The sequence below is a fragment of the Rhinopithecus bieti genome, unplaced genomic scaffold (genome assembly GCF_001698545.2).
Source record: "Rhinopithecus bieti isolate Rb0 unplaced genomic scaffold, ASM169854v2 scaffold_5350, whole genome shotgun sequence".
Taxonomy (NCBI): domain Eukaryota; kingdom Metazoa; phylum Chordata; class Mammalia; order Primates; family Cercopithecidae; genus Rhinopithecus; species Rhinopithecus bieti.
This window is the reverse complement of record NW_016804837.1, coordinates 933,923-961,564: the sequence shown is the minus strand read 5'-3', so window position 1 is coordinate 961,564 and position 27,642 is coordinate 933,923. Positions and strand designations below refer to the sequence as shown.

Below are 27,642 nucleotides of genomic sequence, written 5' to 3'. Positions count from 1 at the left end.
AGGATTTAATGCCTCTGAGAAGAACAGCCACAATCTAACCATCTTGTCAATTCCATTCCCTGGAACCTCAGGAGTTGAGTCTTCTTGCCAGTTTCACGGAGTCCACATCGGCCTTCTTTTTCTATTCCTCAATCTTCCATTTCAGACAGTGTTGGTAATTGGTTTTTAATCGGTTCATTTACCTGAATGCTTTATACTGCCTCAGGTAGGCACAATTTGATGACATCCATTATAGTGCTTTAGATTATTTCACAAATAGATATGCTGTTGTCCTTCAAGATTGAAGATCCATGCATATGAGTGTTATCATTCATACTTCTCTGATGTAGAAAAAAGTCCAGTGCATGACTAACAATGGTAAGAAATGAGAGTTTACCAGGTGTGAACTATGTACCAGGCATTTTGCTAAGTGCTTCATATGCATTATCTTATTTAACAGACATTTTCATAAGAACAAAAATAAACAGAATCAATCACTGTCCACAAAGTTGCATTTATTTTGTGCAGAGACTATTTACAATTGTTTCTTCTCTATTTCTCAGATGACCAATTCTTTGCTCAAAATCGTCAGTTCACTTTGAGCATTAATAACACACTGAGAAAATCACTAAACTAACTAGGTAAGAAATCTAGGTTCATTCTTGATTCTGGCAATAACTGTGAGAACTTAATCCAGTTACTTAACCTTTGAGTTTAGACCAGCTCTCCTGAAAGGACTCTTGTAGTTCTGACATAATGTGGCTCACTCCCTCCAAATTCCTGTTCTCATTTTGATTGATTAGCTACTTGGGGTGCTGTCAAATCTTCTGTAGTAAAATCTATGCTTGTATTTCAATGTTCCATTAAAATATAATTTCTGCCTAAACTGTTTAAAAAACATTCTACTCATCATTCAGTTACTTTAAAGTTATATACTGTTACACAAATGCTTTACCCAAGTAAGGACAGTCTCTCAGGAACTACACTGGTTTCACAACTAAAATAACAGCAAGTGAATATATAGAGTTATAAGCAAACTTAGAAAGTGTTCTAATAATAAAAAGATGATGTTTTACTACTTCAACATAGCCTTTCTTCTATGTAAGTTCCTACGAACACAATAAAATATTTTTAAATGTTTCTTATAATTAATTTGCATAAATGTACCATCACATATGTGAATTAAGAAGTATAATTGGTACTTAGGAACAGATTCTGGTATTGTTTATGTGAAATAAAAAATTCAAAAGGTCTTTTCTGATTAACTGTGGGTAAATTTAACCAGGCATGTATTAGTATTGGAGCTTCATCCAATTATAAAGCCTTGTGTGGAAATTGCACAACCAATATTTGGGGATGACATAAACTGTCTTGTTTTACTGACACACAATCTTAAGCAAACCTAAATATCTTTACAATATTTTCTTTGATTAAAACATTTTAGTATTTACTTTGTACTTATAGTAATTGGCAGACTTCTGTCAAATATCTACTCCCCAACGTGTACAATTTCTGAGGATAGTGTTGCATTTTTCTAGTTGTTCTGCAGCCTGTCTTAAGTTTAGGCAAGCAGATCTAAGATTTACATAAATACTGTTGTATAATAATTCTAGATCACTGCCAGCATATTTAGATATGATCACATCTGTACTCCTGTATTACATTTGCATGTTTCCATGTTTCAATTAAGTTCACCTCACTCGTATATAAATATGTAATTGGAAGAAAAAATAGAGTGGGATGGGAGAGCTTAACTTGGAATTGTATCTTCCCTAAGAGATAGAAAAATATTTATTTCAAAGCATCCCTTGAGTCTTTTTGTACCCAGAGGATGCGCATGCAGGGGCTGAAAGTCTTGTTGACTGGGAAGGATTTAGCCGTAGTACATCTTTTATGTACCTGAAGACACCGGTATATGTTTCTCCTTTCTCCTTCTTAATCTAGCTCTGTACTGTCCAAAACAGTAGCCAATAACCACTTGTGGCTACTGGACACTTGAAATAAGCCTAGCCTGAACTGAGATGTTCTATAAGTGTGAAATACATACCAGATTTTGAAAACCGGATATATTAAAAATATACTGTAAATTATACTACTTTTTTATATGAATTATATGTTGAAATAATAAATTTTAAATATATTGGATTAAATAAAATATATTTTAAGGTAATATTTCTTTTACTCTTTTAAATGTACCTGCTCAAAAAGTTACAATTACATATATGGCTCAAATGATTTATTATTATTATTATTATTATTATTATTATTATTATTGACAATACTGATACAGATTCAGACCACATTGTCTTTGACAATTATTTTTGTCATTGGGATGTGGGTATGATGGAATTATTTCATGCCAAATGATGAGGAATAACACAGAGCTCTGAGTTCACCCGAACGCATCGTGATCAAGACTTTCCTGGACTGTCCTATTGAAACCCCCACCCCTGCATCCTACTTTACCATCCTCGCTTCCCCACCCTCTATCACCATAGTATCATTCTAAATTAAATAACTTAGACTTTGGGAAAATGCACTACACAACACATCTAACACTATGTACCAGGCACAGTTCTCAGCCCTTTATAACTATCATTTCGACTAACTTTTAGAACAATTCTATGAAGTGGTTTCCATTATAAGCCCCATTTTACAGATGAGAAAATTGAGGTACAGAGAAGCTAATAAATTTGCCCAAGACCACAGCCTGGCCTCTTTTTTTTTTTTTTTTTTTTTTACAATTCAAATGAAACGGGATCTTTGCAAGTCAAATTAAATTGGCTTAAACCTTTGTCAAACTTTGTTAAGATGCTGAAAACCTTCCATATTTCTTTCTCTGACTTTGTCGTTTTTACTGACCAATATCCCACAGATTCCCCAACCCACTCGCTAAGCTCTTCACCCTTTTGGTACTCCCAGATCACTCTCTTCCTCACAGAAATTGCAAAATTTGCATTTATTATGCACAGCAATTTATCATTATTGGCCCCAGTAGATAGACTCTGTGCCTTCTCACACATGTCTCAGACTCTTCTTTTACAACCAAACAGGAAAAGGAGGACAAATTTTAAGAAAGAAAAAAATAATCTATCCTCTTAGGAGACAGCAGCATCTGCAGATACTTGTGAACTTAAATAACATTTTGTTTCTCACTATCACACTGATAACAACCTTGTGTGAGAAATGGTGTTATCATTATACACAGTAGGCAACTGAGACACAGAAAGTAAATAACATTTGCAAGGTCATACAGCCATCAGGGAACAGAAAAAGGGTTCCTGCCAGGCATAGGGTCTATAACTAACTGTACTAGCTGTGCTTCATATCTATCCACATCACTTGAGGTTCTTCTGGCTGCTCTGTCCCAGCACCTGGCTCCTGTAAGTGCTCACATATGCATCAGTTTAGATGACCATAATTCATACATGCGTCATCACCACACTGCCATCAGATACTGCTAAGATGCCTGGGCTATCCTTCCTGATGTCACGGCACTATGTTGTCCAATAACTTTGGACACCACCTATGTCATTCTTTTCCTTCAGGTTTAGGAAAGGAATTTGTAGTCATGTGTTAGTGTGATCACAAATAATATCTTTGGTCAAACACCTATGTGGCTTAGAAAACAAAATTCCTCAATCTGTAATTCTTATTACCATGTAGATAAAGGGAAGATGAAGGTCAGGCAGTGCTAAATTCTCTCTGTTAAGTAAGGAAATAATAAATGCTTCCCAGACATGGAAAGATGGAAAAATTGAGGCTATTAGAAAAGAAATTATTAGTGGATCAAAAGTAGTTAAAAGAAATGTGAGTGTTCAGAACTTGACTGGAGAGCAAACTAATCAGCCAATGAAAACCTTTTGAGTTAATAATGAATGTCTCATCTCAACTTGAAACAAATCTGTCTGCTCTGTTGGAAACATATAATATCAAAGGAGAGGAAAGCTGTCCCATAAAGGCATGGTAGCATTTGAACATCAATTTGACAGGTAGTGTAATTTCCTTACTAAGGACCGTGAATATCATATTGAAGCCTACTACAGAAATACTACTCAAATTCTCCAACATAACTCATCTGAATAGGAAAAGTTTCAGCACAAGTCAGAGGAGATACAGGGGAAAAGGCTGAGGCTGATGAATTTCACTTATGACCAAAAAACCATGACCTTGACTTATTTCCATTTAATACTAATCTATTATCTCTAAACCAGGAACAAGTGAAACTGAAATCAGTCAGAAGCCAGAGTTATTTCTGCTCCAGATTTACTCTAAGTAGTGCTATGTCATCCGAATACATTTGTATGCAAGTGACAAGAGTCAGGGAATGTTCACTTCTGATCTGTGCTTTTTTACTATTTACTATTTTACTATTCAATTGTTTTAAAATGTGTTTTTCCCTAGGCATCTCAAAAGTGGGTTATTGTGCAGATTGTGTGAAAGCTTCAACTAGATATGCATTCCATTTCCTTTTTTTTTTTTTTTTTTCTGGAGATGGAGCCTTGCTCTGTTGCCCAGGCTGGAGTGTAGTGTAATGGCATGGTATCAGCTCACAAAACCTCCATCTCCTGGGTTCAAGTGATTCTCAAAACCCATATCCCTTACTACTTACTACTAGTAGCCCATGCCAGTTGTTACTTGTTCTCTTTCACATAAATTGAACTTAAATAAGTTTTTTTTGTTTTGTTTTGTTTTGTTTGAGACAGAGTCTCATTCTGTCACCCAGGCAAGAGTGCAGTGGCACAATCTCAGCTTACTGTAACCTCCACCTCCTAGGTTCAAGCAATTCTCCTGCCTCAGCCTGCCAAGTAGCTGGGACTGCAGGCACCCACTACCACACCTGGCAAATTTTTGTATTTTGAGTAGAGACAGGGTTTCACCATGTTGGCCAGGCTGGTCTTGAACTCCTGACCTCAAATGATCCACCCACCTCGGCCTCTCAAAGTATTGGGATTATAGGCATGAGCCTCCGCACCTGACTAGCATTCCATTTCAACATGATTAACCAGAAATGACAGAAATAATGATGACATCCCAACTTACCAACAGTCTCTGGATTTAGGCTTGTTTACAACTTCCAAGTAATCAGCCAAACTTCTTTAAATAATTTCTGAATGGCCTCCAAATCTTGGATGAAACTTTATTCTGGTAGGATAAACATCTACATGTATCATACGGAACTATAAACCATTGTCAACTTTAACACACATTAGGTAGACTTTAGCATTTTATAAGGAGACTCACTTAGAGCACAAGTCACACAGTAGTGAGCTGTTGGTTATTTATTAAGCAGTGCTTCATTTTGTTTTTCGAGAGCCAATATTTTCATTTTGGATTTTATATTCAAATTAGATTTCATATTCAAATTTGATTTCATATTAAGATACGCATTTCCACCTCTCTTGAAAAAGGTGAGGATATGAAAACTCAGGACCCAGACTTCCTCATTATAATAATTTGCAGGATCTGAGCATCTGAGATCTCCAAATTTTCAACTCCTTATATCCCATCCAACTAGTTGGCCAGCGTCATGAATTTTAGTGGCCTCACAAACTCTTGTAAGCATTTCGTGTTGTGACTTTGATGTAGATTCTAGATTCATGAAAATTCCCTAACTTGGAGCAAAGCTGATACAGAGCAAACTTTATAGCTCCTATTTGCGGAAAATGACAAAGTTACAAAAATTGGTACTATTCTTGAGTTCATAGTTTTCCACCTCCACAGGACCCAGCATTGATTTTACCTTGTCTAGGAAACTCCCTTTACACTTTCTGGAAAGCCTGTTTCCAAAGTATATGCTATTATTTTATTTCCTTCTTTCCTACTTCAGTCTTTAAGGAGAAAACACAGTCTATCACAGAAGAACTCACTCAATTGACCATCCTCCTGATGCTGTACTTTCTTATTTCACTTCTTTCACTTCGTAGCTCTGTGAAAGTTGGACAATGTTTTGAAGAATTTTTAGCTTCCTATTTCTCAACAGCAATTGAAGCTACTATGCCAAGCTCCCAATAACACAATTACTAAACTAGATCATGTAAACAAGAACAGTGGTGGGCAGAGAAATGTGCTTTGCTTCATAGTGTCATTTAACTCCTCCGTGCCCGTCTTAGAGGATGGAAGTGTTTGACTCATCCACCTTGATTCTCTCTGGATTTTTCTTTCTAAATAATCACCTTATTTGATCTGTCACCTGAAATGTTGGTGCTCCATTGAATTCTACGTATTTAAAATCTTATTCCATTTTCCCAAGATTATTCCAGCCTTCCCCAAGGATTCTAACCCACTTTCTGTATGCTAATGGCTCCATGCCTATACAAAAAATTTCCTTTTTCATAACTTCCTTGTGGGATTTGCACACTTGCATTCATCCTCCATTCTACTGCCTGAGTAACATTCCTCAAGGCAAAACTGATCTGTCAAAAAATCTCTTTTGAATTTGGGCTAAATTATAAGGCAAAGTCCAAGTTCATTAGATCACCACAAGAAGATATTTACAATAGGTGCACAACAATTATCTGTCATCTTCTCTACCACCACACACACTGTGCTCTGCCATGCTGAGTTTCTTACCCCTTCTCTGCTTATTCCAGCCCTTTACAACTCTGTGCCTTTCACATGCTGTTCTTTCTTCTTGTATATAATTTATCTCCCTGCTTCCTGATATGAATTTTCTCCTTCTTTCTTTAAGATCTAAGTAAAAATGTACTTCATGATGTAAACTTGCTAATCTCCACATTAATGTAGTTGCACAGGTCTCTGGGTTTTCCGAGTAATTCTTAGGTTATTTATATTACTACACAGCCTCCATCCTCTCTCGTTCTCAAAATAAATAGACTCACACTCTAGATTTTGAGATTCTTTAATGGCAGAGATGGTGTTTCATATGTGAATTGTAAACACCTATTACAGAACCTATTTTATGGTAGGATAGAGGTAATTACAATTCAGTTCAACAAAAAATTTATTTTGTTCTGATTTTACTTTGTTACTCTTCTAAATCTCCACAACAAGCATGAGCTAGGAATCATTACAGAAAATTTTAAAAATGAAGTTCAGTGAAGTTATTAAGTTAAAACTCATAAATAGTAGAACTGGAATATTAATCTCCAAAGTCCATGCTTTATCTAATATACATACCTTACATTTTTGTCAGTAAATCTTTGTTGAGTTAGTGAATTATTAATTGAATAAATAAAAGTTGCCCAATAAATCTTTGACAATTTTCAAAAAGTTACGTAGTAGGATAGTATGCACTGCAGTACTTCTTAAAAGTTTGAGATATATTAGCATTAGTTTGTTACTACATCTAATTTAATTCATTTTCATTTATTCTTAAAAATTAAAAAATATTTCAGAGATTACTTTCCAAAAAGAATCTGGCTTGCCTATTGAATGATATATTTCATTCTGTTTCTTCAAAACATACAAAATTTCATAATTACATGTTTTAATATACTATTACACCAAATGTAAAAAAAATAAAATTAATGCCAACTAATACAGAGGTTTTTGTTTGTCATTCTATGTGTCTTTTAAGGTTATTGTTACTAGCTTTATTTAGGTTTCAATTATTTTATTGTAAATCAGGTCACTGAAAAGCCAATCAATTATTTCAAAACACTTTATGGGGATTACTTTTAACAAGAGAAACTCTATTAGTGTGCTATACAGCATTAAATCTGTTTCAGCAATCATTTCATATTCACATAGTTACAAGTACATTCCTTTTTAGCTACATTATAAAATGCTAATAACAGTATCATTAATTAGTAATATATATTCATTGAAATTTAGTGACTTCAAGACCTATCTCGCTTCATATGTATATTGTCCTTTGGGACACATATTCCAGATCTAACATTACATCCAGATATAGATAGTGAGAATTAAACAGAACTATGAGATCATCTAGCTAGCCTAATGCTTTTATGACAAAGAAAATAAAGACCAGAAAGTCCCACATACTTTTTCCAACATGACCACACCAAGAAGATGACCAAGAACTAGAACTCAGTCCTTACACTCCTTAGTCAGTAAATTGTTTTCCATTTAAATTAATGTCTATTTATTTTCCCTGATGAAATAACAAGAAAATTACTCAATAAAGACAGTTTACTCCAGATGCCAAATCTATTTTTCTTTTCTTGATTTTCCTTTCTATGGTATTAGCCTTTACTACATTAATGCCACATAAATATCAATAGATTGTTTGGTCAAATCTGCTTAAGGAATTAGTTTGACTAATTACATGACTAAATTATTGGTTGACAAGAGTGCCTAGTCAATTCATGTTTAAGTAACTAGTCAAACTGGTTGTTTGCTTATAAATAAATAACTTCACTGGTTGAGGAAATGTTTTATTTCTTATTCTACTGATGTGGTGCAGATCCCACTTCTGAATGAGACCGTAGTCAATTGTTAAAGTTGTTAAGTGTCTCGTCATAAGTTCATGATAATTTTTTTCACATGAGATCAAATGACCACTTTGTTTAATTTTCATCTTTCTCCTAGAAACTCTACTATCATGTTTCCAAAGAAAATGGTGTGTTCTGGGTTTCCTTGACTACCTTCTGAAAGTCATCAAAAGGAAGGAAAGTTGATGGTGTTTGCAGCCTGGAAACTCAGGCCTTGAGGAGACAGAGGAAAACTGGGTTAATAATCACTTGTGTGAAAAAGTAAATAGAACAGAAACAAAGAATGAGAGATAAAATATGAGAAAAGAGAATTTGATGAATATAAAATATTATTATATAATTTTATAAAAATGTGGCTTGGTTATGCTGCTTTGTTCCAAAGCTTAGAAACATTTTCAACAACTAGAAAGTAATTAACTCCTACTTAAATGTTGATCTAATGGTTGATCTGATCAAATCTGTATTGAGTGGTTATCATATAAAAAAGTTGATGCCAAAACGATATGTGTTACAGAAAGTAAACACATACTTTTCAGCTAGTGATTTGCTGCTGAAAAATGTCCCGGAATTGTTATGAGTGAGTAGTCAATTCTCTACGCTCCTCTAAGGGGCCTCAGCTCCCTCACATTACTTCAAATGCTCACATCTCTGGCGATTATGTGACAAATGAGGTTGGGGTGAGTGAGAAGTGATTTAGCCACCTCTAAAAATTATTCTCTCTGGTGCATCCAAATTGTCTAAAATAATTTTTTCCTAGGAAATATATTTAAGTTTATTTCATACGGAGGAGGAAATTCTGGAAAAAAAAAAAAAGAAAAAAGAAAAACCAAAAAGAGAAGAAAAAAAGAAGCACACGTCAAAAGATAAAATAGTGCAGCAGAAGGATTCATTGCCTAGGTAACTTTTTTCTCTCTCATTTTACTTTGCGATAAGTTCTCAATGGACTGATTCATTTAAGCTATGATTTTATTCATATTTTAAGCTGTTGGGCCTGATGTTGAAATCTCCCTTGTCACCAGTTAGACTTACTAGTTTTAATGATTTGGGTTTTAAATGAAGGTCATTATATAATATCCTGCATTGCATGCAGATTATAAAGTTCCTGCCAGCTTTGCCTTTTAATTAAATTATTCTTTCAAGTGGAATATAGGAATAGAAAAGTCCATCTTCTTTCTATATTGAAGAGGCTCTATAGCTAAACTTCCTTGCTTTATTACTAATGAATATTTAAAATAATGTTCTTGAATAAACGTTGACTGTGTGTGAAAGAATTATTTGTTTAATACACCTTTTCCCACCCAATTCAATTACCCATATTCTACAGATAAAATAATCCAACACATGACATATATACATATGATATGTATATATCTACATATACACATATGTATATATGATACATGTATGTGTGCATTTGGTGTATATATATGAGTGTATATATGCACACACATATATCTGTTTTACCCTTGATTTTCAGACATCTCTGACACACAGCTAAGCAAAGAACAAAAAGAGAGTTGTAGAGTGTCAGTCTAGTAGAGAAACATAATGCTTGACAGTGAATCTGTTGATTAACGCTTCTGAAGAGGTGAGTAACCAGAAGTCTGGGGGGAAGGGGAAGGAGACAGATTTACTGGGAGTAGCAGAATAATGGGAGAAGCATTATAAGGAAAGTCCCTTTGCTCTGGGTAGCAAGATTGGCACCTTTCATCTAGCAGCTTAACTCTCTGAGATGGGTATCCACTACAAGGAGAGAAGGAAGAGATTCACTGCCTCTGGTTGGAAGCAGATCTGCAGGTTAACCTGCTAAGGCATGGAGACCCAACAGTGGCAACCAATTGATAGGGGCATGGAGTATTTCTGTGCAATGGCAAAAATGTTCCCAGCCCAGACTGGCTTATAACAGTTAGGACCACTTCAATAGACTGGGACACCAAGAAGCTGTATATGTGATAGAAGAAAATGAAAATTCTTGGGTTAGACAGTGAACAGAGAAGGCTAAATAGGCAATCATGATACCATAAATAATTCATCTGGGAAGTCATATTTCAGGGCCAAGGAGTTAAAAATCATCCAGAACAGACCCATCATCTTAGGAAAGTTGAGTAGGCCTCGCAAGAAAACTAAATGGAGAGTTAGAAAGGTGGATTTCTGGAGGGAATGAAGGCACAGTAGTTAAGACCAGTCTTCGTTCTTCCTATCTATTGCACCTTAAACTGTGTCATAAATCTTGACCAGAAATATCAGCAGATGGCATCTGAATGCTTTTGAAATTTTCTGTTGCTGAGGGTTAGTTTTCTAACCTCTCTGTATGGTCTCTTTTATCTGGAATAATAAACAGTTGGTGGGTGGCATCCTTAAGTCAGTGATCTGAGTGGACTATCAACTTGCAAAGTCCCTCTCACCCTTTTATCTAACATTATCTGCTGAGTTCTAGGATTGATGGTTCGAGCTTCAGTCTAAAAACTGAGTACCTCTGCATTCATTAGATGATGAATAATGCAGGGCCCCTTGTTTATTTGCTTGCTCTGAAATTTTATCCTGTTTTTCAGCATCCCTTTCTAGGTCTGATATATAACTAATTGTTGGCAGATGTGGAAAGTATTTGGAGCCAAGATATAGTATTTGTTTGCACTGTCTGGTTTTTCAGCCTTAACCAATATCAGGTCATAGCAGCTGGTTTTTATCAAAGCTCTGTATACTATAGACCATCCACCTGACAAAACAAGATTTGCTCACATGACCTTCATTTGAAACCATTAAATAAAGGCATTCCTCCAAAGTAATAGAGAAATTTTGTTGAAAATTCATAATCAAATTAATGAATTGGCTTAATTTGTGTTTATTTACATGTAAATATCTTGTAGTACACAGGTTAAAGTTTGTCCTTTTAAAACATACATTAAGATGTGTAGTTTTAGCTTATCATGAATTTTAATTTTAATTTCAGGCTTAAAATTACATTAAACCCCTATACTTTATATAGGTATCACTCATAAGAAAAGCTTACCAGTCACTTTTATCCTTAGTGAAAAGAGTGATATCATTTCAAAACTATAGTAAACAGCGTGATTTGGATCTAGCACACAAATTTTGAGTTAACATTCTTCTCTTTACTGATAGGGCCTTCACTTTCCCCTTACATGCCAGAATCAGTATGGTGAATTATTTTCATGACCTTCCTCATTGTTTTAAATAAATAAAAGATTAGCATTTTAGCCACCCTGTTTACATTAATCTACAAATTTCATAAGCCACAGTAGTGTTTGTGTTTTCAAATTTCATGCATTTTTTTCCATGGGTGCATGAGTTCATTTGATTTGTTTCAACTACCCAAAATATTTTAAGAGCCCTGCACTGTGGAGAGGTATTTATTTGAAGTAGCTGTGGATAATTTGCAAACACTATGATGATACAGTGGTCTTCACTAACGAAACAGAAAAGCTTTTATTCTGTAGTCTACCTGACACTGCAGGAAATAAAATTTCAAAGAGACCTTAGCTAGCGCTATTAAAATAATTTTAATTTTGGATTATATCTTCTCCTTGGGTTGTAATGCATCCAACATGATGTGATTCAAAGGCAATTTTACCTGTTTCTGTACCATCTGTGCAGTTATGAGATACTTTACAGTGCTGTAGAATAAAAGTTGTCTGAATCTAAAAGCCTTACTAAACAATAATTTAAAAGTCTACATGAAAAGCATGAACAACATCTCACCTTTAGTTTTGGAAAATGTTGAAAGTAAATGTATTTGAAAAAGTTTGAAATACTTTACAATACCAAATATAAGGTCACCACAAAATAAGGCAACTCCCTACTTTTCCAATGAGAAGATGCAATTAAAGATTTTCTGTTCAGTCAGTTGAATATATAAACACAGAAGTATATGAGGTAGTAAAATGTCTACTTTTAATATTTAAAATAATTTCCCTAGTTACATATATTTTAAATCATATAAGTTAATAGTGTGATATTTACTTTTCTCCACTTCTTAATTTCTCCATACCCTTTTCTCCATTCCTTAATTTCATGAAAAATTTTATTAAATTCTCCAGACACATCTTTGACCTCAGTGTCTTGGTCATTAATAGAGAAACTTTTAAAGTTATGTTACAAATTTTCCAGAGAATATAGTTTTATTTTCACCTATCATTGTTTGCAACACAGCACATTTTCATTCTTTTATGAACTGTCCCTAAAGTACATCCCAAGAGACACAAACCCATAAGCTTAACATCAGGACTTATTTTTCATTGTTATTTTTATCTCCAAACCATAAAGTACAACATTACTTTTAAGTGATGTTCAACAGAATTATTTATAATGAAATCCAACACCTTTTGAGAAATAAAGCTCAATTTCTGTTTCTGCTTTTGTAAAAATCCCATCAGTTAACCTCTAAGGTCATGCAAAGCTAGCATTGACTGTAACACTAATAAAATGACTTGCCAAATGGAACGTTGATGTGCAAAATAAGGTAATTGGGAAAGCAGCTATAACATGAGCTATTTTGTAAGGGTTCAAATGTAAAGCAAATAATTCTATTCTTTTGAAAGAAAATGGGGAGATGGAAACCTCTTCTTACATTTGGGCATGCACATTGCATTATTCAAGTATTATTTTAACTTCCCACTTACTACCAAGACAATTTACTTCAACTTTTGTTTAAATATGTATCTATTTATTAAATAGGTAACACATTCTTATATTCAATATTTTTAAAGTATTGAAAATATACAGCAAAATGTCTCCCTCTTATCCTGTCTGCCCCTTATCACAATTCCCTGTCCTGAAAGCAGTCAATGTTATCAATGTTTGTGTATCATTCCAAAGATATTTATCTGATGCATATACTAGAAATAGTTATAAGTTTGAAAAGCACCAATTCCAAAGATATTTATCTGATGCCATATGTAAATATTATAGTTTGAAAGCACAGCTGCTATTAATTCTTATAATTTTACATACCGATAACTGCAATTAAGTAATAAAACTTACACAGCTACTTATTGTTTTGTTTTCTTTTTCTTTCCTTTTTTTTTTGTTTTTGTTTTTTTTGTTTTGAGATGGAGTCTTGCTCTGTCACCCAGGCTGGAGTGCAGTGGCACGATCTCAGCTCACTGCAACCTCTGCCTCCTGGGTTCAAGCAATTCTCCTGCCTCAGCCTCTTGAGTAGCTGGGACTTCAGGCACCTGCCACCACACCCGGCTAATTTTTGCATTTTTAGTATAGATGGGATTTCACCATCTTAGTCAGGCTGGTCTCAAACTCCTGACCTCAGGTGATCCACCTGCCTCAGCCTCCCAAAGTGCTGGGATTACAGGCGTGAGTCACTGTGCCCAGCCTATTGTTTTGTTTTCCTTCCAAGGAAAATATAAACGTAATTCAAAACAATTTTCTAATAATTCTTCTGGCTGTGAATGCTACTTTTGACTGGTGTTGTACAATCATATTTATATACATAACTTATATTTGTTAAGTCAATAAATAAATGTAAACTATCAGTTGTCATCATACACAGTTTATAAGAGTTTACTCAATGATGTTTCTCTAATTAAAATAGTTTGCAAGTAAGGAGAATGTGAAAAAAAAGTAAGCATACTGTTTATATGTTGAACCAATAACCAGTTAAATTACTTATTTGTTCTTTATACAGATAGTGTAATAGAAATACCACTTCAAAACATGTCACTTTGAAATCAGATCTTCTTTTTATTACAATAGTAATAAATGTTCACTGCAGATATTTTAAGAAACACAGACATGAGAAAAGAAGTTATAAACCCCATGCAACATATACACTGCTGAGGGGTCAGTGAACACCGTGGTATATCTCTAGTCCTCCACTGTTTATTTGGTTGAGAGAGACTTTGCTGCTCCCTGTCCCCTAAGTAAATGCTGTATCAAGGTCTTTGATAAGTGCAATGGAATTGTCAACTCACCAGTTTCACCCCACCTGCAGTGGCTCTTCCTTAGCTCTCACCAAGAAAAAAATACTTGTTATGTGAAAGCTCAGACTGCCCCCCTTTTCTACCAGGTACCAACCTTGAACCTTGAAGCTCCTTCCCACTAGTAAAAGGGATCTGAACTTGTAGCCAAGACATCCCTGTGGGCTGCATCTTTGTTTCAGGTCTAGGAAAAGGTGACTGGTCCTCCTATCCTAGTCAGTCCCTGGTTCTAATTTCATTCCAATTGTCTGCTGGGGCTGTACCTTCTTCAGTTGGTCCTTGCCTATCCCTTTCAGTTCTGGGTCTGTACCTTATCTCTGAAACCCTTCCCATAGCCTAGGACGAACTTCTTTGTCTTGTGACTTTTTGTGTGTGTGTGACTTGTTCACTCTACATAATGCTGAGATTTCTTGCCACTGCCCAAAAACCACATTTCCATGCTCTGCCATTGGTTGTGAGCTGGAAAGACTGATATTAGCTCACTTTGGACTTGAAATTTTCTGTGTTAATTTTTACTTGTGATTTGAACTGCCCCAATCTTCTGTGTCTGTTAAGTTTTAAGGATCTCAGGCAACTTCTTTTTGAATGGAAGCTTCTGAGATGTGTGGTGGCCATGGCGGTAAAAAATACTAGTGAGCATCATGGTCCCTGATTAGGTGTTCACTACCATGGCTCATAAACATCCACAATGATCAGGTATGAAATACAATCTCTCCTAGAAATTAAACACTGCATATGTGCATTCCAGTTGGTCTGTTTATTCTAATGCTGAAAGCTAATAACTCTTATTTTTTACTTACTATAGAAGGTTTCTATATGGTGCAAATGTCCCACTCTCTGAAGCTATACCTGAAGGGACAATTCCGGAGCCTGAGAACTTAGTATCCAAAGAAGTTCCTGGTTTGCAGAGGAAGTGAAATGATCTCTGGAGACAGAAGCATAAAGCTTCTAAATTGAAGAGTACACATTCTGAACTCCTGTAAGATCAGAGTGGACAAATTTGAGAGGACGGCTGAGGGGATGATAAAGGGATTCCTCAACCACCTTGCAAAACATGACATTAGGACAAAGCTTCTGTTCACACAGCCCATTGGGAAATGTATCGGCCTTTGCTCTCAGCTTGATCCTTTACCTTTATTCTCTTCTTATTCTCAGTTACACCAATATTCTTGTTCTGTTTGTTCTAGCCTTGATTTTCTATTTTACCTCTTTTAGATAAGTTCTGCTTATTACATCTTCTTTTGTAAATCAACTCTGCCTAGCCATAGGTAGCTAGAAATGCAGTGGCTGCCTCTGGTAGCATGGGTAAGTCTCAACCAAATTTATTGCTTCTGATTACGTGATTGTAACATCTGCATGCTATCATATCAGATCTGACTTGGCTAAAAGTTTCTGAGCATTCAGAGCATAGGAATACTTTAATAGTACTGGCTGCCTATAGTTGGAGGTAATTTAACCTATGGATGGCATTAAGCATATCCGTGGGGGTAGGGAACAAAAATTCTGTCAAAAATCTTAGTGTATTTTTTAACTTGCATTTTGTTCAGATGATTCCTTAGTTTATGTTGTTCCAAATTAATCATTCTCTTAGTCAACCAGGTTATTGTTAATGCAGCAGAAGCCATAACCATCAGGATATGAAATAGTTATGTGAAATGAAGTTCTGCAGAAAAATCAGATATTTTATTGTTTTTCATAAATATGTACAGAAAGTAAGACTTAGGCTTTAAAAAATAAAATGTAGAGTTTTTTATACCAATCAATATGAATTAAATATTCTCAACCCTTTTATTTCCTCTCCCCTTTGATGAAATTCTGCTAGGTTAGAAGAATTTTCACTATGAACAAGAAGACATTCTGAGCATTCAGAAGACTGACCTACTAGATCATTTTTTTCCTTTGCTGTTTGGTCCATAAAAAATTGATGTTCTCTTCTCAGGTAACATGCTTATTTTTATCTACATGAAACTCATTGATCTCCTTCCAATTTGGTGTTAGCCTCTTCATTCCACTATCATTCCCGAGGTAACGAATGATATTTTCATAGGCATGGCTAGTAATCAATATAGACAAGCTCTGCTCATTGATCTGAGGAAGACCTTTGATCTGGAAAATCACCAATTATGGCTATTTAAAGTAGTTTCCATTGGATTAGGAAGAACAAGAAAGAACTGGTATCTACAATATTCTTTAATAGTTTTAAAACCTAGAAAGACACAAAGTTAAATATAAGCCTCTTAAAGAATAAGGGTTAATTTTCATTCTTTCAATTTTAAATGAAGATTTTCTTGCACATTCTACTTTATCACTGAATTTTTTATGGCTGTGTAATGTGATATTCTTATAAGGGACATCCCAGGTACAAGGTAATTGACGATTTGCAGTGAGTTTCTGACAACCTTCAAATCCTAATTAATAAAAATAGATTCAGCTTAAATATTGATATGCTAAGCATTAGTCTTATTTTAACTGAAAAAGGTGGACTCCTGGTCCCAGCAAATTAAGTCTTTAATAGTATGCAAGCTACTTAGTTGATTGATCGATTACATTTTCTAGTATAATTTCTAGTTACTGTTATTTTCAGACTATGACCAAATTTGAATTAGCAATGAGAACATGGATTGTTTTTTGCCTCCATGAGACTATTCTCCAGAGTACAATCTATATTATTTGATGCACAGTAGTCTATGCTGACTCTGAAAAACATGAATAATAAAATATATTAAGGCAAAGAGGTAGATCAAATTTGTTTTTTTTTTTTTCTTTTATCTATTCTATATATTCAGGGAGTTGTAAATGCTGGTGGAAGATCTAGACTCCTAAAAAGCTGTTTAATTTGTGGTTTACAGCACAGGTTATGGAGTTGAAGGGTATGGATTCAGATTCCAGCTTTACAATTTGACAGCTGCATGACTTGAAAGAGTATTTACTCTCTTTTTCTCTCTAGTTTCTTCATGTTTAATAATAATAATAATAATAATAATAATAATATCTACCTCATACGTTTAAGCCTTCAACAAATTAGTACTTCATAACAACAAATTAGTACTTCATACTTAACAAGGATTGAACAAATTAGTACTGTATAGCAATGATACTTAATAATGTTTATTTATTCAGCAACAATTATGTGATAAATAATGTTCTAAATACTTTAAAATATTCTAAACACAGCAACCTAATGAATTAGGTACTCTCTCTCTCCCGATTTTATTGATGAGGAAACAACCACAGAGTCTAACGTCATCTGCCAAAACTCACAAGCTGGTAAATGATCTAATGAGTACTAAAATACAAGTAGTCTTATTTGAGAGCTTCCCCTCCTAACCACTACTACACTAATGCACAAAACGTTTAACATATAAAATGCCACATAATAAACTGTCAATAAATGATATTGAATGTTAATAAATATGAATAATAAATTCCCCAAATTCCAGGAACAATTCCAAATTTTAGATGTAAAAAATATATATATATACCTAGCCTTGAAACAATAGCTTATTTCTTTTCTGCAGAACTGAGCGCCCATTTCTCCTTTTCCTGCTTAATCTCTGAGTTAGGTGCTCAGCTTTTGACTGTCTTACCTGCCTTCTGTCAGCAGGCTCTTCCTGCATGGCTTCTTCCCCCACACCGCTAAATGTCTACCTTCTTCTTTCAATCTCTGCATTTGGCTACATATCAGATAATTTTTCATAGTGTTAGAAGACATCTGTTTATTTTTATCCTCAGCATTTGTTGACCTTTTCTTTTGGAAATCTTGACCAAACTTCCTTCCTAGAGAACACCATCTCAATCTCTTCTAGTTTCTTGCCTTCTCGAATGGGGTTGACTTTCCTCCAGGCTCCAGCAGTGACTGCGTGAGATGTCAGAGCAGACACATTACCTGGGCCAGTGAGAGGTTCAGGAATGAGTATGTGTGGCCCAGTCACAACCAGTGAAATTTAATTGGAATAAATATTGAAAAAAATCTGTTTTTCTTTTATGTTGGCCTCAAAGTTGTGAGAATATAAAATTTGGAGCTGCTTTGCCATTGGTCCATGATCAGAGATTTGTCTCTCTGAAACTGGAGCAAACACAGAAGAGGTAGGAGATACATTGGGTTCTGTTTGTGTCATTTAAACCTCGGCCTCAAGATGTGGTTAGAACCAGTTCTCCTATAGACATTTCCATTGTGTGATGCAATATGTTCTCCTTTTGCTTAAGTCAGTTAAGCAAAAGGGCTTAAGGTTTCTTTTACTTACAAATGAAAGAGTTTAATTAATTAATTAATTTTTGACACAGAGTCTTATTCTGTCACCCAGACTGAAGTGCAGTGGTGTGATCATGGCTCATCACAGCCTCGGCCTCCCCAGGTTCAGATGATCCTCCCACCTGAGCCTCCCGAGTAGCTGAGGCTACATGCATGCACCACCATACCTGGCTAATTTTTGTATTTTTTGTAGAGATGGGGTTTCACCATGTTTCCCAGGCTAGTCTCAAACTCCTGGGCTCAAACAACCTGCCCACCTCGGCCTCTCAGAGGGTTAGGATTACAGACATGAGCCACTGCACCCGGCCTGAGTTTTAATTCAAAAAAATTTTTATGCTCAAAAAACATTTTTTAACACTCAAAAAGATGAAGTTATCTTATTGATATATTAGTAGTGGATTTGGATAGTTTTGATGAGGCACAAGTTAGAGCCCTATAGGATAATTGTGTAGGTAGCAATCATAGGTAATACCATTATCGATCCCTTCCCTCACCATTCTGTTAACCAGACCTTTCTCAAGAATATCTTCACATCAATAAGTAGTCCTAGGGGCTTCTTCGTGCCTTCTTGTTATTGTTACCCTGGGGTTCAAGCAGTAGTAAAGGAAAGACACTTTTATCCTAGGAGATTTTATGTCTTGCTCATTTCCAGGACTGACACATGTAAGTGAATATATTTCAAGTACATTCAATGTTCCTCGCGATACTGCAGTTCACCCATTGTCTAGGAAACCTCATACCTTTAAGCCCAGGTAACTTTCTTCCTGGCTATTTTCCCTGGGTCTGGAGAAGAGAATGATTTAGAAATTCTGCAGCTGTTTTAGGACACACATGGACAGATGTAGAAAAACAATGAAGTCGGGAGTCCAGTCACAGAGCATCAAAGAGCCTGATCTTGTTAGGCATACTGAAAAAAAAGAAAAGTATGCAAAATGTGACATAATGTTTTATGCACATGGCAAAAAGTCAGGATTCTGCCAGAGTTGTTTGGTGTCACCCCTTCAAATGCCTTCTCAGTATCTCACCCCCACTATTGTCCCTTTGTTGACCCCACTCATCAGAGCACTGTCTCTGGTCTCCCTAACATAATGACATTTACATTGTATTGCCAAATATGAGCCCAACAGTAAACCTCAGGAACATAGGCAATGTATTAACTATAAAGGGAAACTTCAGCCTTCTGGGCAGATACAGAAGCTACATAATGATGCAAAGTCATTATACAGAGAGGTAATCAAAAGTAAGATGGAAATTACATACAGACATAGTGAAAATTTGCTTCACACCTAGGAAATACAAAGTAAAAGAGCCAACTCTTGAGACAGTGATTCCCAAGTAGTGCTTTCTACTAGTAATGGGCAATTATAGTAGATTCTTTTAAGTTAAGGTTAAAAGAATTACCATTAGGGTTAGTACTGTTCTTTCTAAATCTCAGCTATGTGGCTCTTTTTAGTAGTATGCTCAAACATTTTAACTTCGTGTACAATTTCCTTCCCAATTATATTCTATGCTGCTTTTTCAGCATCAGGAATATTTTCTTCCACATACCTGTCTGCCTTGCCAACAGGTTTTTGTTATTTCCACGTGGAATGCACTTACAAGGCTGCAGCTTTCACCCGCAATGCCACAGTCACATTGGTCTTCTTAACAGTTATAACCTTCTGCATCCTAGCTCAGGAACCAGGCAGGCATAAACTTCAAGGAAGGCTATACCCTCTCAGGCCCCACGGAGATACAGGCATTAATTATCCTATAACAATCATTCCCATTATTTAATCAATGATGGAATGAGAAAATGAATATAACCACTGTAACAAGAGCAGAAGGTTCTTGTAGAGTTTCTAAATTTTTGCTTCTTACAAAAAGAAACAGGAGAAGGCATTGCTCTCTTCTCCTTCCAGCCATCGGATATTGTTGTATGCATGTATGATGTTTGAGATACTTGAATCATCCTGCCACCATGGATAAAGTCAAATAAAGGCCAAAAGGCAGCTTAGGGAGAACTGCAGAGGGAAGAGGTGGGAAGAAACTAAGTTCTTGCTGGCAGCACTGAGTTAATAAATTGTCACTCTGGAGCTGCTCAAGAGCTGGACTTTTGATGCTGTGGGTGCAATGGGCATTTGTCTTCCCTTGTGATTATTCAACAATTCAATATCCTTTCCATGTTAGGACATTCTTCTCTCAACAAGTAGAGCCAGCCATACATTATAAAAGCTAAAATTACTAGATGCTCGGTTTCCCATTTTCTCTTGCATCTTGGGCATGGGAATGTAAGCTAGATTCTGCCCCAGAATTTTAACAGAAGTCACTGACGTGAAGCAACAAGGAAGCCCTGTGAGTAAAGGTGATGGAAGCACCTGCTTCTACATTCACGTTCCAGAAGCAGCTGGGTAGCATTGCTAGAGCATTATTTCAGGTTGAACTCTGGTTGTGTCAGTGGTGAAAGATGTGCTGGCCATGCCTAGGGGTTATGGCAATGCTATCTTCATAAAATTGGTTTTGTGAGATGATTTCAGTTTCGTCCTTGGCTATATAACCTCTAAACCTGTATCTCTGATTAACTTAGATATTTTGAGAGCCATCTATTCAAGATTATTTTTTCTTAAACACACTGGAGTTAATTTCTATTATCCACAACTAAGAACTTTGAGCAATACATAGAGATAATGCCTTTTAATTACGAAGTTTTTATTGTTGAGCAATTGGTTTCCTAATTTTGCAGTTGGAAGCTTTTTCACAGATGTATACGTTCTGTTCCTTTGGTTGGAAATCTCTTCTCTGTCATTGTCACCATGACAAAGACACCATAACATGTCACCATAACACCATAACATAACTGGTTATTCTACAAAACATTGGTTCTGTTGAAAATATATTTAAGAAATGTTGTTTAAACAAGGTTAAATGGATTTCCTTACTACAGGACATATCAGAATGTTATTAGGCTGTCATGGATTGTGAATTTCCAAGAAAGGCAGGTGAGGAAGTTGAAACTTACTCTTTGTTCTAAAGTCAGCATTTAGGGTGACAATCATATAAAAATCCATAAGAAGACACCACTTTAGAAAATGGCATATAATCTTTATAAACTCAACAAATCAGTGTCTCTTCCAGAGTTGAAGTGGATGATTGTTTATTTGGTTAAGTATTAGAAGAGGCTACCAACTGTGGGCTGTGTAATACACATTTTTAAAAAATTGATCACATTCAGCAGAGTATAATTAAAAGATTTCAGTATGAGAGGTAATAAACTTAAAAACTAAAAGAAATTAATTCCTATTTCTTATATGCTCAGTCTGGGATGTGTATTCATTGAGTTTGACTGATAGGCAGAATCACATATATTATGTAAGGTGTTTCTCTCTCTTTCTCTTTGTACCTCTCTCCCTTCATCTTTCTCTTTCTCTCCTTAAAACACTATCACATGACAATGAATAGTAACCATCCATGTGGGGTAGAAACAAAACACAGTCTCTTGGTGTCATTGCAATTAAAGATCCTTTGGTAGGGCCAATCTTAAGTGGGAAGAAATCACGGGGGTCTATATTGTGCCACTGCATTAGTGCCTGGTGGTCTCTTCTTTTTATCAGAGAGAAAAAAGGAAAAACCTATTTTCCATTTGTCCATTATAACCTTACTTATAACAAATGGATATATTGGTATTTTTTTCACGCTATTGTTGGCATTTTGAGACTTTGAGTAAATATGAGAACGTTTACTGGGACATGAGCACTTGCGGAGAGAAGGAGAGAGTACTTGGAGAATGAATGGTGAAGTGGGAGACTCTGCAGCACTGATGTTAAAATTCTGTTATTTCACTATCTCACCTAGAGTTGGAAATATATAATACCTAAATGTTTTCATTTATGAAGTGTATTATCAGTGTTATTATCATTAGTTCTGACTTTTCTAGTGCTTTTTCTTGCTTTTATTTTTTAGAGACAAGGATGCTTTTCACTTAGTGCTGATTTAAAGCCACAGTTCCCAAATTTATCAACTAATATCTCAACAAGCAGGAGTCTCTAATATCTACAAGGCATACACTGTTGCAATTACAAAGAATTGTCAGGCAGAATTTGGAATTCTTCCATGAGAAACTAACTTTGTAGTTTTGATAGTAGCAAAAAATGATTATTAATTTCTCCCCACAGATGGCCACCAGGTTTACTTAAGTAATGATATCTTAGACAGCAGTTCTAATATAAATATATTTCTTAACACTGTAGAAGGATTATTTATTATCACCTTTTTTCAAAGTCTTATCTAAGACTAAATGCTCCTGATTATAACATGTCTTCAATGAGTTATTTTATTTTATTCTAATTTTGAAACACTGCTCTCCCTGACTTAACCTAGGGCTAAAATTGAGTATCAAAATCCCATTGTGGTTTCTGGTTCATCAGAAAACACACTAAGCTCCCCCAAAAGGCTTATTTCTCTACTTTCTAACAGAGAAGTGAGTCAATCCAGGATAACTAATGCTTTCTGGTCTCTTTTAATTATTAGAATGCAGGGCCCAGGTTTGACAATGACATTGCGAGGCTGATGCAATACCAGAGGTCTAAGGGTGACGATTTGCTGCACGGAGAAAAAGACAACATTTGCAATGCTCTTCACACTTTTGATTCACTGCTCTTCTTCCTGCCTCACGTTTCAAGCTCAGACTTTTCTTGTTAATACTACACCCTTTCCTGACACAGAGGTGCACTATTTGTCTTACGGTAGTCTTTTTCTCTGTTGGATGCAGAGTAGCTCTGGTCATGTGGCTTAGAAGTCATGTGTCATGGTCTCCACATCCTGAGGCTTTCATCTGGTATTTTCTGACAAAAGATGCCACAAAAGGAGTCACTGGGTAACTCAGCTAACTTATTCTCTCCTTCATTGGATTCAGCTCATTGTGCTGCAAAAATAATCTTATACAACATATTTCTCCAAATCCAGAAGTATATGTTTCTTGCATATGGGGATATTTCTTGCATATTCTTTTGGCATCTGTAGGAGCCTTATATCCATAAAAGGAATAATGCTTGGAACCACCTTGCCATGGTTTTTTTCCCTTTATGGGTTATTTTAATTATAGAAGTATTATCTCTAATTATAATCAGGATGTGTATTAATCTTTACAGGAGAACTATATAATTGCTTATTAAATGCTTCTAATAGTTATTAATATAATAATTATTATTAATAAAACTGGGGTTCAGATTTCCCTCCTTTCATTATTTATTACCTGGGAAAAGACCAGAGAAAATGGTGAATACAATAATGTAAATTAAAAAAAGATCTTGTCTTTTTTTAGAACTACATTGATTTAAAATGCATCATTGACGATATCACCGTCATTCAAAGTACTGTACTTTATTCAGGTGGCAGGTTGTATTTGCAAATGCAAAGTTCATCAGAGAGGGCTTCTTTTTTCCCCACTTCAGTCCCACAAAACTCTTCTGTTACATTAAAACAAAGAATTAGAAAAATTATTTTTAAAAAATCAGCCTGAAGCTGTCTCTTTTGTTCTTTAACATACAATACTTCTATTGAGGGTTTCAAATGGAATTTATTCATGTCAGATGCATGAGATTGTACAGTCTCCATTTTGAAAAGTTATATATTCTGCATTACTCTTCTGTCCATATTTCTGAGTGTTTTAACTAGTGCTTTGCTTAGGCTGTATTGGATGGTATCTGATCAAAGTAGTTCGAATCCCAACATTTTCAGGATGACTTACTATATTTGTGCTATGCCTGCTTTTAAGGTAAAAAAGAGATGAGTTTTTGCTTTTCCCTTTGTGCTGTTTATTCATGTAAGTTCAATAAAAATAAAAGAAATACAGAGATGAGTTTCTTGGAATAAAGCAGTTATGATGTTTGCATATATTTATAAAGTATTCCTTCTGATTCTGAAGAATTTGTCTACAACAGTTTAAATATAATTTATAATTTATACATATAAACAACACATATATATAAAACAAAAGTATATGAATTATGTATTATGTACTCTAGAGAAGTAAGAAACAAAATAATGTGTGCTTGTTTAACATGTTAATTTACAAAGAAATGGAGCAATCTATTACTTTATTACATGAAATGGTGTTATCTAGCACAAAGACTGAAAAACTAAGGCCCGCAGGCCTGGTATTCATTTTTGTAAACACAGGTTTATTGGAGCACAGCCATATCCATTTATTTCCATATTGTCTATGGTTATGTTTGCCTAAAATGACAGAATTGAACAGCTGCGACAGAGACCATATAACCCACAAAGCCTACAATATTTACTCTCTAGCCACCTAAAGAAAGAGTTTGCTGACTTCTGATCTAACATATGCATAGGTAAGTCAATATTCCCCAAATTTAGAGGTTGAATGCTGTAACTGTCATATTTTCTAAGGGTAAATTATAAATCTATTTTATCTTCAGACAGCCAGGCATGAGACTCAACAACTAGAGCCAACATGTACAAAGAAAGAAAAATTGTATCTCATAATGCTTAGCATCGGTGGTACAAGCCTCCACCACTTGAGCTATACTGTAGGAAACTTCTATTAGGCACTGAAGGAGCTATTCATTATCTCTGAAAAAGATCTCCCTTCATACAGTAGAGAGCAAAAGCATCAGCCATTACACCAAGTCTTTTATACCTTACTCTAATGTAAAATGGCAACAAGACCTGTGCTAGCTAGCAGGAGGTCTACAATTTGCCCTTTCATAAAGCTCTGTCATTCTCAGGAGGAATGACTCCAGAGAAATGGGAATGTGGGGACTGTCTTCAGTTAGCTTACTTTTTTGCTTTCAGGTCTTGCTTTGATCCTGTATTCATCCCACAATGTGTGTTTGTTAAATTTTTAATTCGTTGAGAGTTGTATACAGTACCATTAAAACAATCTTTTCACATTTAGCTGTCCTGCAAATAATGACGTCACCCCTTGAAAAACTGGCTTCATTAATTTTCCACTTGCTTTTCTGTCACTGATTGTTTGAAATATAACCAGTCATTATTTCCATTCCCTTTCATTCACTGTTTTAGACTTTATTATTCGGCATTTTTCAGATATATTTCTATCCTCATAGCCACTGAACTTCTTATGATCTACTTAACAGTTGTTGACAAACATAGTTGTTCTTTTTAAAAAGTAATCGTCCCTTTATTAAGTATCTATGTTTCCAGTGAAAGCAGAAAAGTTGCAAAAATATGATATTGATATTTTCAATATGTAAGTCTGCCTTGGTTAAAGATCTAATCTCTATGTTTCTTTGACCTCATAACCTTTTACCTCAACTTTCAGTCTGTGTTCCATTTAAAAATGTAAATATTATTAGTGCATATAGGAAAGATCACCTCTGTTTGAAAATTGCATATAAATAACTCCAGAGGACTGGAAAGGGGCCTAGGCTAGAATCATTGCATAAGGATTAGGTCTGTATTACATTAACTACAGAAAGAGAGAATTTCATACATTAACATGGAAAGAGCTAGTGAGGTAGCTTGAGCTGAAATTATAAACAACACAGAGGTGGGCCAGTAAATGACACTCATGTTGAAAGCTCTTTTCTCCACTGTTGTCTCTCTGAATTCTAAGTATTGTACTAGTTATTAACTATCAATACAATCAGGTAATTAAAACAAAATGAAGGTTTTGCTTATACTCCAGAAAACTGAGAAATCTAATAATTCAAATCTAAGGGTCTAATTTCCATCCTGTTACATGTCTCCTGAAATGACCAAAGGAATATAAAAATAGACACTCATATGCATCAGTTAAAGGACCAGAGGAGTGTTATTACTTCCATTGTCAGAAATAGCAAAGTATTTCTGCTAGATTTAGTGCAGATGAAATGGCAAGACACCGAAGCCTGGTTCAAAATGTCCCTCTGGAGTAAGTGGTTCAGACTCTCAGGAAGTAATCAGAGGACGGTCTGCCAGACCACTGACACCTTTATAATTGGAAGGATGAACATGGGAGGCAAGGAGATTCTATGCGGCAAATGGAGAGTTTAAATTTGGTATTACTTCTACTGCTACGGATAAGGAGCATTTGTAACTAGTTAATTGGGGGACACCCCAGCATTTCCTTGTTTTCCCAGTAGAAATAATAAAAATAGTCATATTTATACAGAGTTTATTATGTGCCAGTTACTTTTTTAAATGCTTAACATGAATTGTCACACTTAATGCTCCTATTGACCCTGGATATAGGTACAGTTATTAAATGAATTTTATCCGTAAGTCAATTAAGGTACATAAAGTTTAAGTAACTTGTCCAAGGTCAGATAATAAGTAAAGGAACTAAGATTTACACTCTAGCAGCCTGATTTGAGATAACACCCTCAAATGCCATTTTATATGACCTCCTAGAAAGTCAGTTGTGTCACCAGTTCTCTTAGCTTCTTGACAATACACAAGGAATTCAACTGGGTATGGCATGTCTAGGTTTTGCCAGATATAGCAAACAAAATAGAGGATGCCCAGTTACATTTGAATTTCAAATAAACAATGAAAGCTTTTTTTTTTTTAAGCTGTCATTGCATTTTCCTGCGCAATATTTGGCACATACTTAACTAAAAATGTATACGTCATTTGTCTGAAATTAAAGTTTAACCAGGCATTCTGTATTGTATCTGCCTACCCTAGGAATGACTCCCTAATGACAAGGAGACAGCCAAACCAGAAGGAGACACAGGAGCAGCCTCACAGCACACCTGGCCTTGAGTGTGGGTAGAAGAGACCTGGTCACTGTATTCTGGTGCACCAACTTTGCCAAATACAGAGGAAACTGCACAAAGAACTACTTCCTGTGCTGGGAAAGTTCTGTGTTTAGCCCTGCTCACTGCTTCTCTCAGAAAGTTGGGTTTTTACACTGCTAATGTAAATTTGCATTTACCAGCCCTCCATCTGAATATCTCAAAGCAGAAATCTGAGACCAACTGATGAAATAACCTGGGGCCCCAAACCGAAAAGCTGTGTTTATGAGCAGACTTCCAGCTTGAATTTCTGCTTCTTCTTTCAAGAATAAATGAACAAATAAAAATCACAGTGAAGATTG

The 27,642-nt window shown here is 35.4% G+C and overlaps 2 long non-coding RNA genes across 2 annotated transcripts; both read left to right on the top strand.

Moving 5' to 3' along the window:
* On the top strand, window positions 1-9,186 carry LOC108528693 (uncharacterized). Its single transcript, XR_001885254.1, has 4 exons — window positions 1-205; window positions 543-620; window positions 8,494-8,657; window positions 9,154-9,186. It is a non-coding gene; the product is annotated as an uncharacterized LOC108528693 (long non-coding RNA).
* LOC108528692 (uncharacterized) lies at window positions 9,183-27,642 on the top strand. The gene is made up of 4 exons (XR_001885253.1): window positions 9,183-9,293; window positions 9,874-9,984; window positions 16,170-16,286; window positions 27,231-27,642. It is a non-coding gene; the product is annotated as an uncharacterized LOC108528692 (long non-coding RNA).